Source organism: Eschrichtius robustus, chromosome 5 (assembly GCF_028021215.1).
Source record: "Eschrichtius robustus isolate mEscRob2 chromosome 5, mEscRob2.pri, whole genome shotgun sequence".
NCBI classification, from domain to species: domain Eukaryota; kingdom Metazoa; phylum Chordata; class Mammalia; order Artiodactyla; family Eschrichtiidae; genus Eschrichtius; species Eschrichtius robustus.
The window spans coordinates 48,403,855-48,422,754 of NC_090828.1; the positions used below are offsets into that span (position 1 = coordinate 48,403,855).

General features: G+C 33.7%; 1 protein-coding gene across 1 annotated transcript in view; it reads right to left on the reverse strand.

The window, feature by feature from the left end:
- FSIP2 (fibrous sheath interacting protein 2) overlaps positions 1-18,900 on the reverse strand; it is a 130,617-nt gene that overhangs the window by 74,536 nt on the left and 37,181 nt on the right. The window lies entirely within an intron of this gene.

Consider the following 18,900-nt stretch of genomic DNA (forward strand, 5'->3'; position numbering starts at 1 on the left):
AAGCATTCTACCCCTTTCAATTATAAAACTCATTATGCTATACTGTAATTAAAGGTTTACTCTTCTGTCTCCCTGATTATGATGTAAATTTCCCACTATATCTCCAACATTTATTTTTTGAGAATACTACATAATTAATATGTTTCCTCAACATTTATTCATTCATTTGTTGGCCATTAATCTCTTCCCACTCAAACATCATCTCACTCACTTTGTATGTAATCTAGCTAGATTTCATTATTGGATTTTAGTAAAGATTCTGGATACAGATGACATAGAAAGTTTTTATGCACAACACCTCCACACTGGATTTGGTGTTTGTTAATTATGCAAATACACAAATGAATAAAAATTTTAGACAAAAAGAATGTCCTGTTTACAGAAAGTAGTGTTAGTAATTAGAGCCTGTTCGGTCAAGTTTAAGTGGTAACTCTTGTTTCTCCCAATAAATGAGTAACCAATAGGTACCAGTGATGTGTAAAAAAGTCTTACTTAAATCCTATGAACCTTTTTGACTTTGTTTGTGTAGATATGTTTTTTTGTGTGTGTTCAGATTTGGAGAAGCAGTACCTGAAATTAAGAATTCATAGACCTGAGAAATTAAGTGTGAAGATAATATAATTTTAAAAGCAAAATAAAAAACAAACTCTTCTCTGGTTTCATTAATATGCTGGAGTAAATATTCTAAAAATATTTTCCTAGAATTCTGTATAAAATATTAAAACCATCCTCTTAAAGACAGCTAAGCTTTCAAGGAGGTAAGAGAAATCTTTGAGAGTAAAAAATTGGGGGGAGCACACATATGGAATTGTAAGCAAATGATGAAGCTGATGCCTGTCCTGTGCCCATTGGCCATAACTGCAAACTTAATGGATAGCCAGGGGATTTAAAACCATATATCAGGCTCAAACCAGATGGGAAATAAAACCTTAGAGCTTGTGAAAATATACTTTATTCCACAAAACTACACCCTTGGTGAAAGAGCTGTCTTAAAAAAAATCATGCCACAGAGGTAGCAGCACAAACAAATTATGCCTTGGCATCAGCTGTGGATAGAGGAAGAAGAGCAGAAAAGAATAATATCTCTGAAGAATTCATAACCACATATTATCTCTTATGTGACTTTGAGGTTCAAATTCACTGTATGGTCCATAAAACTCCAAATGAGAAATTTAAAATGAACCTGTTTTTATAGCTCTCCCAGATTCCTAGCAGTAGCACATGAAAAAAACTTAACAGCTTTACTGAAGTATAACTGATATTTGCAAAACTGTACATATTTAACGTGTTCAGTTTGAGTTTCTACATAGTAATACATCCTATCAAAGTATGGAATTCTGTCAAAAATGATGCATTTCTGTCAAAAACAAGCTAACATATAACAACACATCCCTGCCACACACACATAGACAAAAATGAAGAAACAAACCAACATGCCAGTTATCAGGAAAAAAAAACATTAAAATTAGACCACAAATATTTCAGATATTGGAATTATCAAATATAGAATATAAAATATGTGCATTTTATATGTTTAAATAAATAAAGTAGTAATTGGAAATCACAGGAATGGAACCTATCAAAAAATTCCAATCAAATCTGAATAATAATGAGAAATTGTATAATATATATTATATATATATGTTTAATCAAACAAATTTAAAAGTGTATTAAATTTATAGAATAGTAAAATAGATATAACTGAAGAGAGAATTGGTGAAATGGAAGACAACCTCAAAGAAATTAACCAGAATGCAATAGAGAGAAATGGAAAATGTGGTTTTTAGACGATGTATAAGTAGACACACACACACCCCCACACACACACGTATATAACTGGAGTTTCAGAAGAAAAGAATAAAGAAAATGAGGAGAAGCAACATAGGAGAGAAAAACAGCTGAGACTTGGCCAGAACTGCTCATCATAGTGATACTAAAGTAAAGCAGATGAAAGATCTTAAAAGCAGACTGTGGTGTGTGTGTGGCGGGGGTGAGAAGGTGGGGAGGGGGATGTGGGAGGAAGGACCACTTACATAGGAATTAAGTAGAACAGAAAGCAGATCATTTAAGTAAAACAATATTTTTAAAGTGCTAAGAACTGTCCCTGAGAACTGGTATATCCAGCCATAATTATATCCCATAACATGGATAAAATACAGTTTTATTAAATAAAATCTGAGACTTTACTCCCAAAATACATTCATTAATGACATTTCTAAAGAATGGATGTATTTTAGGAAAAATGAAGGTGATTCTATAAAGTATGAAATGCAAAAAGGAATGATGAACAACAATAAAATGGTAAACATGTGAGAAAATATAAATAAAACTTGAAAAATAGAATAGTAATTTAATAGAAAAATAGACACATAATTTCTATAAAATAGAAAAATAATTTAATTTTGAATTTTTTTACCAGATAAATTATTAGTTAAACATGATATGAGATAGTGAGTAAAAGTAAATTATTCTAACTTTGACTTTTACTTTAAGTACATGTTAAAATTTAAGGGTAATTGTCAAAAGAAATATACACATAGTAAAAAATTTCCAAAACAGTAGAAGGAAAGCTGAATTAAAAAATACATTTAATATTCTAAAAGAAAGGAAGAAAGGAGAAATTAAATATATATATATATATATATATATATATATATATATATATATATATATATATATATATATATATATATATATATATATAAAAGGAGAACAGACTGAAAGCAAAAATAAGGCAGCAAAAATCTTCCAAAGATCTGTAATTAACATAAATGTAAGCAGTTTAAATTCAGTTAAAAATCAGAAATTCTAATACTGAATAAAATAAAGTAAAATCCAAAGTCAATTATTTATAAGAGCTACAATTAAACATCTAACGACTCTAAGATTGAAAGCTGATACAACTATAGTAACATCAGGCAAATTGAATTTAAGAAAGAAAGCATGGCTCAGGATAAAGGTCACTACATAATAATAAGATTAAGTTATTACCTTGGTAATAAGTTACCAAGATAACCCTAGATATGACTAATAACCTCGATCAAGAAATAAAAAAGCAAAAATGGATACAACTACATGGAGGAGTTGAAAAACTATCTTATCATTCCCGATAATTTTTTGAACAAAGAATTTAAAAAGTAAGAATATAGACTATTTGAACTACACAACTAAACATCTCAGTTAAATGGAAATATTTAGAATATTGTACTTCAAAGTTGACAATATTCATTGTTTTCAAACAGGACATTAAACAAATTAATCACGTACACTAAGCCAATAAAGCAATTCTTCAGATACTTCAAAAGGCTGGTAACATAAAGGTCATGTTCTCAGTCTACAAAGCAATTAGAAATCAATAACAAAAAGAAAAACAAATCCAATATACTTGAAATTTTTAAACTCATATATACAAAATAACACACAAAATTGGAATTTAGATATGATTTAGAGAAGAATAAAAATACTGCACATCAAATTTTGCAGTACATTTCAAAATCTCTTTTGTACATACCACCAATTTAGAGTCATACACAGTTCTAAGCACTTGACAAATATTAAGTTATTGAATTGCCATAGCAATCATATGAACAACGTACTATTATTATTCTCATTTTATAGTTGGAAAAACTAAAGAACAGAGAAGTTGAACAACTTGGCCAAACATAAATTTAAGTGTGGGAGTGTGGATTCAACTTAACTAGTCTGGGGTCAGAGTATGTGTTCTTTCCCGCTATGCCATACTACCTTTCAATAATCCTATCCTTTCAATATGTATGGAGAGGATATATGATAAATTTATGTCAATAAATTTGAAAATTCAGATGAACTGAATACATTTTCAAGAAAAGTCTAACATGCCCAAAAAATCTGAAAAGAAACGAAAAATAGGAATAGTTCTGAATCACTAAAGTCATTGAATCTGTAAAGTTTTTGTCACATAGAGAGCCAGGACCAGGTTATTTTGCCAGTAATTTCTACCAAGCATTTATGAAATATATGATTCTAACTTTAGAAACTTCCAGAAAATAATAAAGAGGTAATATAACTCATAAAGCTAGTGTAAACTTGTACAAGAACCACACCAGAAAACTATGAAAAAGGAAAATTACAGCCGAACTTCTCTCAAGAAACTGGATGCTAAAATCCTACAAAAATTACTAGAAAATCTAATCTAGAAATGTATAAGATAATACATGATGAATAAATTTGATTTAATCAAGGAATGAATGATTGTTCTGAGAATAAAAAGTGATCATCTCAACAAGAGATGCACTAAAAAGTCAACATTTACTGATAAACCTTAGCAAATTAGAAATAGAAGGGCATTTTCTTAACCTGGCATCTACCAATATATTACAGTGGGCATCATATTTAATGGTGAATAATTTTAAAACATTTTAAATCAGAAAGAAGACAAAAAGCCCACTTTCATCATTTTATTCACCATTTCTCTGAAGGCCCTAGAAATGGGAAGAGTACAAGAAATAATTTAAAAATATTAAGATTGCAAATAAAGTAATCTGTCATTATTTATCGGTAATATATTTATATTAAAAAACAAAAGAATCAACAAATAAGGAATAAGAATTAGAGAATTTGAAAAGGTTGCTGGACACATAATCATATAAAAATCAATCACATTTCTATACATTAGTAACAAGTAGTTAGAGAATATATCATTTTTAATAGCAATAGAAATAGTTAGTACCTAGGAACAAATCTAACAAAAAGATGTGTAAGATGCTTCTGGCGAAAATACTAAACTTAAAGAAATGAAATTTCCATAAAATGGAGTGACAGACCATTTACGCTCATAGGGAGAATCAGTATTGAAAAGATATCTGTTCTCCCCTTATTAATTTACAGTTTCAATGCAGTTTCAGTCAACACTTCAGCTGTGTGTGTTTGCGTGTGTTTCTGACTGGCAGGTCAATTTAAAATTTACATGGCTGGAAGATAGATTTAGCCAAGGCACTCCCAGAAAAGTAGAACAAAGTGGTAAAAGTGGTAGCAGATGGGAGCTGGTGGATGAGATGTCTTCTTACTGATGTCAAGACATTGTGAATCATCAACAGTGTGATACTAGTGCAATGACAAACTGATCTTTTGGAACAGAATAGAGAAATCAGAAACAGATCCACACATATATGGTATCTGCATATATTAGCAAGCTGGCATTCCAGATAAGTGGGTGAGGACAGATCTTTCAAAAGAACAGTTCTCAGGCAGGGAGTCAGTAGCAATTGCTGGTATACCCACGGTTAAGCTGGGACTGAGAGCAGTACCAACAACAGTGTACTTTGTGAGCCTGCACAATAGGCAAAAGGGGACACAACAGAGCACACTCACAGGTGAACAGCTCCAGAGGTGGAATACTCAGTGGCTTCTCTCCCCATGGGAGTGCTCCAGTCCCACCTACCTCACATCATAGACCAGAAACACAGCTAAGAAACAGATCTGGGGGCCTCTATGTGGACAACTAGGGAGCAGACCCTGCCCCTGACAGGGCAGTGACCACCACAGAGCAAAGGGGAGGCCCCACTCAATATCCAGGGCAGGCTATAGTCAGCACAACACCAGTCAAACCCTCTATCAAAGAGATAGGGCATACACTGAGAAAAGAGGTGGCAGTCATCCATACTAAAAACAGCCCTTGCACCAAAAAAAAAAAAAAAAATTAAACCCAAGCAGGCTACATAGGGATGTTCCCACATAACAATAGCCCTCCGAGACTCCAAGACAGTCTGAGGGTCTGGCATCGGGAGGAAGAACCTCCAGAGCATTTAGCCTTGAAGCCCAGCAGGGCTTGAGTGCACGTGCTACACTCTTGGAGGGTGCACACAAGGTTTCATGTGCACTGGGACTCAGCATAAAGCAGTACGTCCATAGGAACCTGGGCTAGATCTACCTAGGGGTCTTGGAGGGTCTCCTGGGGAGGTGGGGGTTGGTTGGTTGTACCTCAGCGTGTGGGCAAGAGGACTGGTAGCAGAGGCCCCAGAGAATATTAACTGGCGTGAGCTCTCTTGGAGGTCCCCATTTTGGCACCAAGAACCAACCCCACCCAACAGACTGCAGGCTCCAGTGCTGGAATGCCTCAGGCCAAACAACCAGCAAGACAGGAACACAGCCCTACCCATCAGCAGACAGGCTGCCTAAAGTTGTACTAAGCTCACAGACACCCCAAAACACACCCCGGACATGGCCCTGCCCACCAGAGGGACAACACCCAGGTCCACCCACCAGAGGGCAGGCATCTGTCCCTCCCACCAGGAAGCCTGGACCAACCTCACCCACCAAGGGGCAGATACCAGAAGCAAGAGGAACTATGATCCTGCAGCCCGTGGAAAGGAGACCACAAACACAGTAACTTAGATAGAATGAGACGACAGAAATATGTTGCAGAAGGAGCAAGATAAAAACCTACAAGACCAAATAAATGAAGAGGAGATAGGAAATATACCTGAAAAAGAATTCAGAGTAATGATAGTAAAGATGATCTAAAATCTCAGAAAAAGAATGGAGGATCAGATCGAGATGATACAAGAAATGTTTAACAAAGACCTAGAAAAACTAAAGAACAAACAATCAGAAATGAACAATACAATAACTGAAATGAAAAATACACTAGAAGGAATTGATAGGAGAATAAATGAGGAAGAAGAATGGATAAGTGAGCTAGAAGATAGAATGGTGGAAATCACTGCTGTAGAATAGAATAAAGAAAAAAAGAATTAAAAGAAATGAGGACAGTCTCAGAGACCTCTGGGACAACATTAAACACACCAACATTTGAATTATAGTGGTGCCAGAAGAAGAGAAAGGGCCTGAGAAAATATTTGAAGAGATTAGAGTAGAAAACTTCCCTAACATGGGAAAGGAAATCGTCACCCAAGTGCAGGAAGCACAGAGAGTCCCATACAGGATAAACCCAAGAGGGAACATGCTGAGACACATATTAATCAAATGAACAAAAATTAATACAAAGAAAAAATATTGAAAGCAACAAGGGAAAATCAACAAACAACATACAAGGCAATCCCCAATGGTTATCAGCTGATTTTTCAGCAGAAACTCTGCAGGCCAGAACGGAGTAGCAGGATATGTTTAAAGTGATGAAAGGGAAAAACCTACAGCCAAGAATACTGTACCCAGCAAGGCTCTCATTCAGATTCGATGGAGAAATCAAAAGCTTTACAGACAAGCAATGGCTAAGAGAATTCAGCACCACCAAACCAGCTTTACAACAAATGCTAAAGGAACTTCTCTAGGCAGGTGAGGTTAAAAAAAAAAAAAAGGCCACAACTGGAAACAAGAAAACCACAAATTGGAAAGTGCACTGGTAAAAGCAAACCTACAGTAAAAGTAGGAAATCATCCATACACAAATATGATATCAAAACCAGCAAACATGAGAAGAGGAGAGTACAAATACAGGAAATGGGAATTACATTTGAAATTGAGAGACCAGCAACTTAAAACAACCTTGTATATATATATAGACTGCTACATCAAAACCTCATGGGAAATGCAAACCAAAAAATAGATACACACACAAAAAAGAAAAAGCAACCCAAACACAACACTAAAGATGGTCATCAAACCACAAGAGAAGAGAACAAAAGAGGAAGGGATGAAAAAAGACCTACAAAAACAAACTCAAAACAATTAAGAAAATGGTAACATACATATCAATAGGAACATACATATCAATAATTACCTAAAATGTAAATGGATTAAATGGATTAAATGCTCCAACCAATAGACACAGAGTGGCTGAATAGATACAAAACAAGACCTGTGTATATGCTGTCTATAAGAGACCAACTTCAGACCTGGGACACACACAGACTGAAAGTGAGGGGATGGAAAAAGATATTCCATGCAAATGGAAATCAAAGAAAGCTGCAGTAGCAATACTCATATCAGACAAAATAGACTTTAAAATAAGAGACAAGGAAGGACACTACATAATGATCAAGGGATCATTCCAAGAAGAAGATATAACAATAGTAAATATATATGCACCCAACATAGGCGGACCAATATATAAAGCAAATGCTAATGGCCATAAAAAGGGAAATCAAAAGTAACACAATAGTGGGGGACTTTAAGACCCCACTTACACTAATAGCAGATCATGCAGACAGAAAATTAATAAGGAAACAGAAGCCTTAAATGACACATTAGAGAAGACAGACTTGATATTTATAGAACATTCCATCCAAAACCAGCAGAATACACTTTCTTCTCAAGTGCACACAGAACATTCTCCAGGATAGATCACACCTTGTGTCACAAATCAAGCCTCGGAAAATTTAAGGAAATTGAAATCATATCACGCATCTTTTCTGACCAAAACACTATGAGTTTAGAAATCAATTACAGGAATAAAAACTATAAAAAACACAAACACATGGAGGCTAAACAATATGTTACTAAACAACCAATGGATCACTGAAGAAATCAAAGAGGAAATCAAATAATACCTAGAGACAAATGACAACAAAAGAAAGAGAATCCAAAACCTATGGGATACAGCAAAAGGAGTTCTAAGATGGAAGTTTATAGCAATACAATCTTACCTCAGAAAACAAGAAAAATCTCAAACAACCTAACCTGACACTTAAAGCAACTAGAGAAACAAGAACAAACAAAGCCCAAAGTTAGTAGAAGGAAAAGAAATCATAAAAATCAGAACAGAAATAAATGAAATGGAGATAAAGAAAACAACAGCAAAGATCAATGAAACTAAAAGCTAGTTCTTTTGGAACAACAAAACTGATAAACCTTTAGCTATACTCATCAAGAAATAAAGGGAGAGGGCTCCAATCAATGAAATTAGAAATGAAAAATGGATGTTACAACTGACACCACAGGAATACAAAGGATCATAAGAGACTATTACAAGCAACCATACACAAATAAAATGGACAACCTAGAAGAAACAGACAAATTCTTAGAAAGGTACAACCTTTCAATACTGAACCAGGAAGAAATAGAATATATGAACAGACCAAACACAAGTACTGAAATTGAAACTATGATTAAAAAACTTGCAGCAAACACAAGTCCAGGAACAGATAGCTTCACAGGGGAATTCTGTAAAACATTTAGAGAAGAGTTAACACCTACCTTCTGGAACTCTTCAGAAAATTGCAGAGGAAGGGAAGGAATACTTCCCAAGCTCATTGTATGAGGCCACCATCACTCTGATACCAAAACCAGACAAAGATGTCACAAAAAAAGAAAATTACAGGCCAATATCACCTATGAACATAGATGCAAAAATCCTCAACAAAATACTAGCCAACCAAATCCAACAACACATTAAAAGGATCATACACCATGATCAAGTGTGATTTAGCTCAGGGATGCAAGGATTCTTCAATATATGCAAACCAATCAATGTGATACACTGTATTAACAAATTGAAGAATAAAAACCATATGATCATCTCAATAGATGAAGAAAAAGCTTCTGACAAATTTCAACACCAATTTATGATAAAAACTCTCCATAAAGTGGGCATAGAGGGAACCTACTTCAACATAATAAAGGTCATATACAACAAACCCACAGCAAACATCATTCTCAATGGCAAAAACTGAAAGCATTTCCTCTAGGGTCAGGAACAAGACAAGGATGTCCACTCTCGCCACTACTATTCAACATAGTTTTGGAAGTCCTAGCCACACAATCAGTGAACAAAATGAAATAAAAGGAATCCAGATTGGAAAAGAAGAAGTAAAACTGTCACTGTTTGCAGATAACATGATATTATACATAGAAAACCCTAAAGATGCTACCAGAAAAGTACTAGAGCTTATCAATGAATTCTGTAAAGTTGCACAATACATAATTAATACACAGAAATATCTTGCATTCCTATACACTAATAATGAAAGATCAGAAAGATAAATTAAGGAAACAATCCCATTTACCATCACATCAAGACAAATAAAATACCTAGGAATAAACCTACCTAAGGAGGCAAATGCTTGTACTCAGAATAAGTACTGAGTTTAAGCTACTGACAAAAGAAATCAAAGATGACACAAACAGATGGAGAGATATACCATGTTCCTGGATTGGAAGAATCAATATTGTGAAAATGACTATACTACCCAAAGTAATCTACAGATTCAATGCAATCCCTATCAAATTACCAATGACATTTTTGACAGAATTAGAACAAATATTTTTACAATTTGTATGGAAACACGAAAGACCCTGAGTTGCCAAAGCAATCTTGAGAAAGAAAAATGGAGCTGGAGTAATCACATTCCCTGACGTCAGGCCATACTGCAAAGCCACAGTAATCAAAACAGTATGGTACTGGCACAAAAAAAGAAATATAGATCAGTGGAACAGGATAGAAAGCCCAGAAATAAACCCACACACCTGTGGTCACCTAACCTATGGCAAAGGAGGCAAGAATATACAATGGAGAAAAGACAGTCTTTTTAATAAGTGGTGCTGTGAAACCATAAACAAAATGAAATGACAACCTACAGAATGGGAGAAAATATCTGCAAATGATGCGACCAACAAGGGGTTAATTTCCAAAATATACAGACAGCTCTTGCAGCTCAGTATCAAAAGCACGAACAACCCAATCAAAAAATGTGCGTAAGATCTAAATAGACATTTCTCCAAAGAAAACATGTCAATGGCCAAATAGCACATGGAAATATGCTCAACCTCACTAATTATTAGAGGAATGCAAATCAAAACTACATGAGGTATCACCTCACACTGGTCTGAGTGCCCATCATCAAAAAATCTGCAAACAATAAATGCTGGAGAGGAGGTGGAGAAAAGGGAACCCTCTTGCACTGTTGATGGGAATGTAAACTGGTACAGCCACTATGGAGAACAGTATGGATGTTCCTTAAAAAACTAAAAATAGATTTACCATATGATCCAGCAATCCCACTCCTGGGCATATATCTGGAGAAAAACATAGTTCAAAAAGATACATGCACCCCAATGTTCACTGCAGCACTGTTTACAATAGTCAGGACCTGGAAACAACATAAATGTCCATAACAGAGGAATGGATAAAGAAGATGTGGTACATATATACAATGGAATATTCTCAGCCATAAAAAAGAACAAAATAATGCCATTTGCAGCAACATGTATGGACCTAGAGATTGTCATACTGAGTGAAGTCAGACAGAGAAAGACAAATATCATATGATATCACTTATATGTGGGATCTAGAAAAAAAAAAGGTACAAATGAACTTATTTACAAAACAAAAAGTCACAGATGTAGAAAACAAACTTGTGATTACTATGGGGTAAAGGGGGGAAGGGATAAATTGAGAGAATTGGATTGACATATACATACTATATTTATATACACAGTGTGTGTATATATATATATGGATAACTATATATATATATATATAAAATAGATAACTAATAAGGACATACTGTATATGACAGGGAACTCTACTCAGTACTCTGTAATGTATAATGGCCTATATGGGAAAAGAATCTAAAAAAGAGTGGATATATGTATATGTATAACTGACTCACTCTGCTGTACACCTGAAACTAACACAGTATTTTAAATCAACTATACTCTAGTAAAAATTAAAAAAGAAAAAAAAGTTCTCAGGCAAACAGTTATTCATGTGGGGAGGAAGGCAAGGGAGATAACGGTTTTACACTGAGAGGACCTGAAGGGGAGCTCTACTGGTAGACTGGTTTGCTGTAGGTCCTGAAGGTAAGAAAGGGCTACAAATTATACCTGAGGGGAGGTACAGGAAGTTTCTCTTAACAGAGGGTTATTTATGATTCTATTCATCCTGTTCCCCTTATGCAGAAATAATTGTGGTTTCCTCTACTTGCTGATTTCCTGCTAATACATAGGCCTAACAGCTAAGGTCATAAAAAAACGCATGACCAAGTAGAGAAAATTAAAAACTCACTTAAGAGGAACCCAGCAATCATAGGACTGAGAACTACATGTGACATTGTCAAAAGCAAAACTGATGAAAGACTCAAGCTATGCCCATTCACTGCATATTGCCTATGGCTGATTTCCAGCTACAGTGGCAGAGTTGAATAGTTGCAATAGAAACTTCATGGCTGGCCAATTCATGAATTAAAACCTTAGGTCTCTCAAATAAAGAATAGACATTTTTTTGGTATATCTGTGGAACATTAAAAAATATCAATACATATTTGGCCACGAAGAAAACTTAACTTCAATGAAGAGAGATTTAAAGGCTATATTTTCTGATACTAATTCAAAGAAATTAAAAATAAGAATGTTACCAAAATTATTTATTAGAAATTTAAAAATATACACAGATACCTGTTCTGAAAGAGAATTTAAGAGGAAGTAAAATCTATGTGTAAACCAATAAAAAACAGAACAATTTACATCAAAATCTACAGTTGTGAGCTACACTCACAGGAAAATGTTTAGCATAGAGGGTATTATTAGAATAGAATAAAAAACAAAACAAAATTCCACAGTTTTGGAAGACAGAGTTAATAGCTTGGCTGGGAATGCTCTGTCCTTATCTCTATGGAAAAATGGATGTTTGACTTTGACTTTTTTATTAAACTTACTTTTTGCTTACTTATTTTTTTAATTAAATTACAATTGATTTACAATATTTCCTTAGCTTCATGTGTATAGTAATTCAGTTATATATATATTTTCAGATTATATTCCATTATAGATTACAAAATACTGAATTTAATTCTTCACGCTAAACAGTAAATCCTTGTTGCTTATGTATTTTATGTATAGTAGTTTGTATCTGTTAATCCCATACTCCTCTCATTTGTCTCTCCTTCCCTCCCTTCTCCCCTTTGGAAACCATATATTTGTTTTCTATCTCTGTGTGACTGTTGTAGTTTTGTATATAGAAGTGCTTCTGCTGTATCCCATAGATTTTGTATGGTTGTGAGTTCTTTTTTGTTTATCTTGAGTTATTTTCTGATGTCTTCTTTGATTTCATCATTGACCTATTGGTTTTTTAGTATCATGTTGTTTAGTCTCCATTAGTGTTCATTCTTTTCCCATTTTTCTTTCTATGGTTGATTTCTGGTTTCATACTCTTGTGGTCAGAAAAGATGCTTGAAATAATATCTAACCTCTCAAATTTGTTGGAGCTTGTTTGGTTACCTTAGTATATGGTCTGTTCTAGAGCTTTCCACGCATGCTTGAGAAGAATGTGTAGTCTGTTTTTTTTTTTTTTGGATGTAGTATCCTGTAGATGTCAATTAAGTCAAACTTGTCTACTGTGTCAACGTAGGACCTCTGTTGTGTTACTGATTTTCTGAGAAGAAAAATATCTGAAATAAACACCTTAGCTTTAACAGCTCAAGGAACTAATTGAAGAAGGACAAACTAAGCCCAAAGATAACAGATGGAAGGTAATAACAAAGATCAGAGTGGAAATAAATAAAATAGAGACTAAAAAGAAAATAGGAAAGATTAATAAAAATAAGTACTTTTTAAAAAAGATTAACAAAATAGACAAACTTTTAGCTTGACTTAACAGGAAAAAAAAGGGGGAAAGGCTCAAAACTAGAAATGAAAAAAGGAGACATTACAGTTGATACCACATAAAGTCAAAGGATAATAATAAACTACCATGAATAATTATATCCCAACAAATTAGATAACCTAGAAGAAATGGATAAATTCTTAGAAACATCCAACCTACCAAGATGGAATTATAAAGAAGTAGAATATCTGACAGACCAATTACTAATAAGGAGATTGAATCAGTAATCAAAAACCTTCCACACAGGGAACTATGTTCAATATCCTATGATAAACCGTAATGGAAAATAATATAAAAAAAGAATGTATATATGTGTATAACTGAGTCACTCTGCTGTACAGAAGAGAGTGGCACAACACTGTAAATCAACTATAGTTCAATGAAAAAAATTAAAACCTTCCAGCAAAGAAAAGTCCAGGACCAGATGGTTTCACTGGTGAACTGACCAAACATTTAAAGATGAATTAATACAAATCCTTATCAAACTCTTCCAAAAAAAAAAAAAAAAAGCTATAGGCCAATATCCCTGATGAACATAGATGTAAAAATTCAAAACAAAATATTAGCAAACCAATTCAGTAGTACATTAAAAGAATCATATGCCAGGATCGAGTGGGATTTATCCCTGTGATGCAAGAATGGTTCAACATATGCAAGTGGTTAACTGTAATACACCACATTAACAAAATGAAGGCTAAAAATCATATGATCATCTCTAGATGCATAAAAAATATTTGACAAAATTTAGCACCATTTCATGATAGAAATTCTCAATAAATTGGGCATAGAATGAATGTTCCTCAACATAATAAAGACCATACAAGTCCCCAGCTAATATCATATTCAGTGGTGAAAAGCTGAAAACTTTTGCTCTAGGTCAGGAACAAGACAAGGATGCCAACTCTTGCCACTTTTATTCACACAGTACTGGAAGTCCTAGCCAGAGCAATTAGGCAAGAAAAAGAAATAAAATATAACTAAATCAGAAACAAAGCAGTAATATTATCTCTATTTACAGATGACATGATATTATAAAGAGAAAACCCTAAAGAATGCACCAAAAAAACTGCAGGAGCTAATAATTGAATTCAGTAAAGACATAGCATACAAAAATCAGTATATAAAAATCAGTTATGTGTCTGTACACTAATAACAAACTATCAGAAAAAGAAATTAACAAAATAATTCCATTTAGATAGCATCAAACAGAATAATATATTTAGGAATAAATTTAACAAAGGAGGTGAAAGACCTGTACACTGAAAACTACAGGACATTGATGGAAGAAATTGAAGATACAAATAAGCGGACAGATATGCCTTAACATGGATGGGAAGAATTAATATTGTTAAAGTGTCCAAATGTGATCTACTGATTTAATGCAGTCTATATCAAAATTCCAATGGTATCTTTCACAGAAATAGAACAGTCCTAGAATGTATATCAAACCATAATAGATCCTGAATAGCCAAAGCAATCTTGAGAAAGAAGAACAAAGCTAGAGGCATCACACGTCTTGATTTTAAACTAAATTACAGAGCTACAGCAATCAAAACAGCATAGTACGGGCACAGAGGTAGATGGGGGAGAGTAGAGAGCTCAGAAGTAAACCCATGCATATATGTATATGTATATATATACATTCAATTAACTTATAACAAAGGAGTCAGGAATATGCAATGCAGAAAGCATAGTGTTTTTAAAAAATAGTGTTGGGAAAACTGGACAACTGCATGCAAAAGAATGAAACTGGAGCCCTACCTTATACAGTACACGAAATTCAACTCAGAATAGATTAAAAACTTGAACGTAAGATCTGAAATTATAAAACTCTTAGAAGAAAACTAAGCCCCCTGACATTGGTCTTGGCAATGCTTTTTTGGATTTGACAGCAAAACAAAGAAAATGAAAGCAAAAATAAATGGGATCACTTCAACTAAGAAGCTTTTGCACAGCAAAGAAAACCATAAACAAAATGAACAGACAATCCACGGAATGGGATAGAATAGTTGCAAACATCGTATCTGATATGTGGTTAACATCCAAAATACATAAGGATACAATTCAATAGCAAAAAACCCATAATACCCAATTAAAAAATGGGCAGAGAGACTGAACTGACATTTTCCAATTTAAACCTACAAATGGCCAACAGGTATGTGAAAAGGTGCTCAACATCAATAATCGTCAAGAAAATGCAAATCAAAACTACAATAAGATATACATCCTAATAGGTGTGAGGTGATATAAAAAAGACAAGAGATAAATTCTGGTGAGGATGTGGGTTAAAGGGTACACATATACACTGTTGGTGAAAATGTAAAATAGTACAGCCATTCTGGAAAACAGTATGGAGGTTCCTCAGGAAGTTAAAGGTAGAACTACCATATGATCCAGCAACTCCACTTCCAGGTGTATACACACAAAAAATGAAATCATTATCTTAAAGAGATATCTGTACTACCATGGTCATTGCAGCATTATTCACAATAACCAAGGTATGGAAACAATGTCAGCGTCTGTTGATGAATGAATGCATAAAGAAAATATATTATCTAAACACACACACATACACACACACACACACACACACACACACACACACACACTCACCATCTGGGAAAACATGGATGAAGCTGGAGGGCATATTATGCTAGCTGAAATAAGTCACACAGAGACACAAATGCTGCAAGATTACACTTTTATGTGGAATCTTAAAAAAAATGTTGAACTCATAGAAACAGAGAGTAGAATGGTGGTTGCCAGGGGCTGGAATAAGAAGCAAATAGGGAGAAGCTGGTAAAAGGGTAAACCTTTTATATATAAGATGAACAAAGTCTGAGGATCTAATGTATAACATAGTGTCTGTAGTTGATAATACTGTACTGCATAATTGAAATCTGCTAACGGAATAGATCTTAAGTTTTCTCACAAAAAAATCAAAGAAATAACATTGGCTAGGAAAAGATTCCTTACACAGGACACAGAAATAACTCATCAAAAATAAATGGTAATTTGAATGATAATAACCTGTTCTTCAAAAGCCTTAATAAAAGAGAGAAAAGGCATATAGTGTGAGAATATATTACACCATTATATACAACAAAGGATTCATTATGCAGAATATTAAAAAAAACCTGCTAACAAATTAGTAAGAAGCAGAGGCACAAACTCATAGAAAAATAGGTAAGGGGCTTAAGTAGACCCTTCACAAAACGAGATATCCAAGTAGCCAATAAAGATATGAAAATTCATTACTAATAAGAGAAATGTTAATTAAAACCTCAATAACATAACAATCTACTGGAATGGCTAAAATTAAAGACTATAATACCAAAGTGTTGAGATGGCTGGATATGAAATCACGAGAACTCTCATTAACTGCTGGTAAAACTTTAAATTGGTGAGACCCCTTCAGGAAACTCTTGAGCATTATCTATTAGTGTATATACATATCCAATGGCCAAGCAGTTTTATTCTTAGATATATATCCATAGAACACACTCACACACAAATGTGCTAGAAAGTTCATAAATATTACTCATAACAGTTCATATCTGGAAAATCCATATATCCATAAACAGAATAAATTGTATGTTCATAAAGTGGAATACTATATAACAATTAAAATGAATTACAATGACACACAAAAATAGTATGAAACTCAGAAACATAATATTGAGAGAGGCAGCCAGAAACAAAGCATACCTTGATTTCATTTATATATAAAGTTCAAAAACAGGCAGTACTAATCTATTGTGGTAGAAATCAAGAGAATGAAAAGGAGGCAGGATGTTTTGATTTGGAGGGAAAAGAATGAGTGTTTTTGCAGTGCAGATAATATTATTGTTCATATCAGGGGTTACATAGATTTGTGTGCTTTGTGATTATTTACTGAACACAAATTTGTATTTTCTGAATGCTTTTAATTTTAATTAAAAAATTAAAATATTAGTATTAGGATACGTACACAAGATATTATGAATAATTTTATGCTAATACATTTGGAAACTTAGGCAAATTGATAAATTTCTAGAAAAAGATAAATTACTAGACTAACAACTAAATGATCCTATATTTAAAAATGTTTAATTGTAATTAAGAACTATCTAACAGGGGCTTCCCTGGTGGCGCAGTGGTTGAGAATCGGCCTGCCAATGCAGGGGACACGGGTTCGAGCCCTGGTCTGGGAGGATCCCACATGCCGCGGAGCAACTGGGCCCGTGAGCCACAACTGCTGAGCCTGCGCGTCTGGAGCCTGTGCTCCGCAACAAGAGAGGCCACGACAGTGAGAGGCCCGCGCACCGCGATGAAGAGTGGCCTCCGCTCACCACAACTAGAGAAAGCCCTCGCACAGAAACGAAGACCCAACACAGCCAAAAATAATAAATAAAAATTAATAAAAATTTTAAAAAAAAAGAACTACCTAACAAAGTAACTCCTAGCCCAGATAGTGTCACCAGTAAATTCTATAAAATGTTTAAGGAAAAAATTACCCCAATATTCTACCTAGGTCTTCCAGAAGAAAATAAAGGATGGAACACTTATAAAGATAGTACAACCTTTATGTTAAAAAAGATATTATGAGAAGTGAAAATTATAGGCCAATTGCTGTTATGACTATATAAGGAAAAAATGTAAAACAAAACAAGCAGATTGAATCAAGGTGCATAGAAAAAGAATAATACGTAACGATCAAATGATTATTATTTGAAGAAAAGTCTGTAGCAACATTTTAAAAAATGAACATAATTCATTAACAGAATAAAGGAGAAAAGTCATATAATCATCTCAGTAATTGTGAAACAAAAACAAAATCCAATTGAACAAAACTCAACATCCATTCATAATGAAAGGTCTTAACAGGGTAAGGATTTAAGACAACGTCCTTAATATGTTGAGACCTATAAAAAATAATCAGCAGGCATTCTGCTTAATTACAAAATGTTAAGTATTCTCTCTCAGATTGGGAACAAAAAAATGTCTTATTCAACACACACTAATGATACTAGACAGTTTAAGAAGTCAAGAAAAATAGCTATAGGATTGGAAAGGAAGAAATAAAGCTGACATTTGTAGAAAACATTATTATATATGTAGAAAGTCTAAAATAATCTGTAGATAAATTATTAGTAATAATAATTGAGGTTACCCAGGTTTCTGACCAATATAGAAAACTTAGTTTTATTTCATCAGAGCATCAATAATTATAAAATACAAATTTAAAAGATATTCTTTAAAATATCATAAAAAATCAAGTTCCTAGGAATAAATCTAATGAAAAATATTTAAGACACAAAAGTATAAACATTAGTGAGAGAAATTAAAGGAAAGTTACGTATGTTCTTGGACTGGAAGATATAA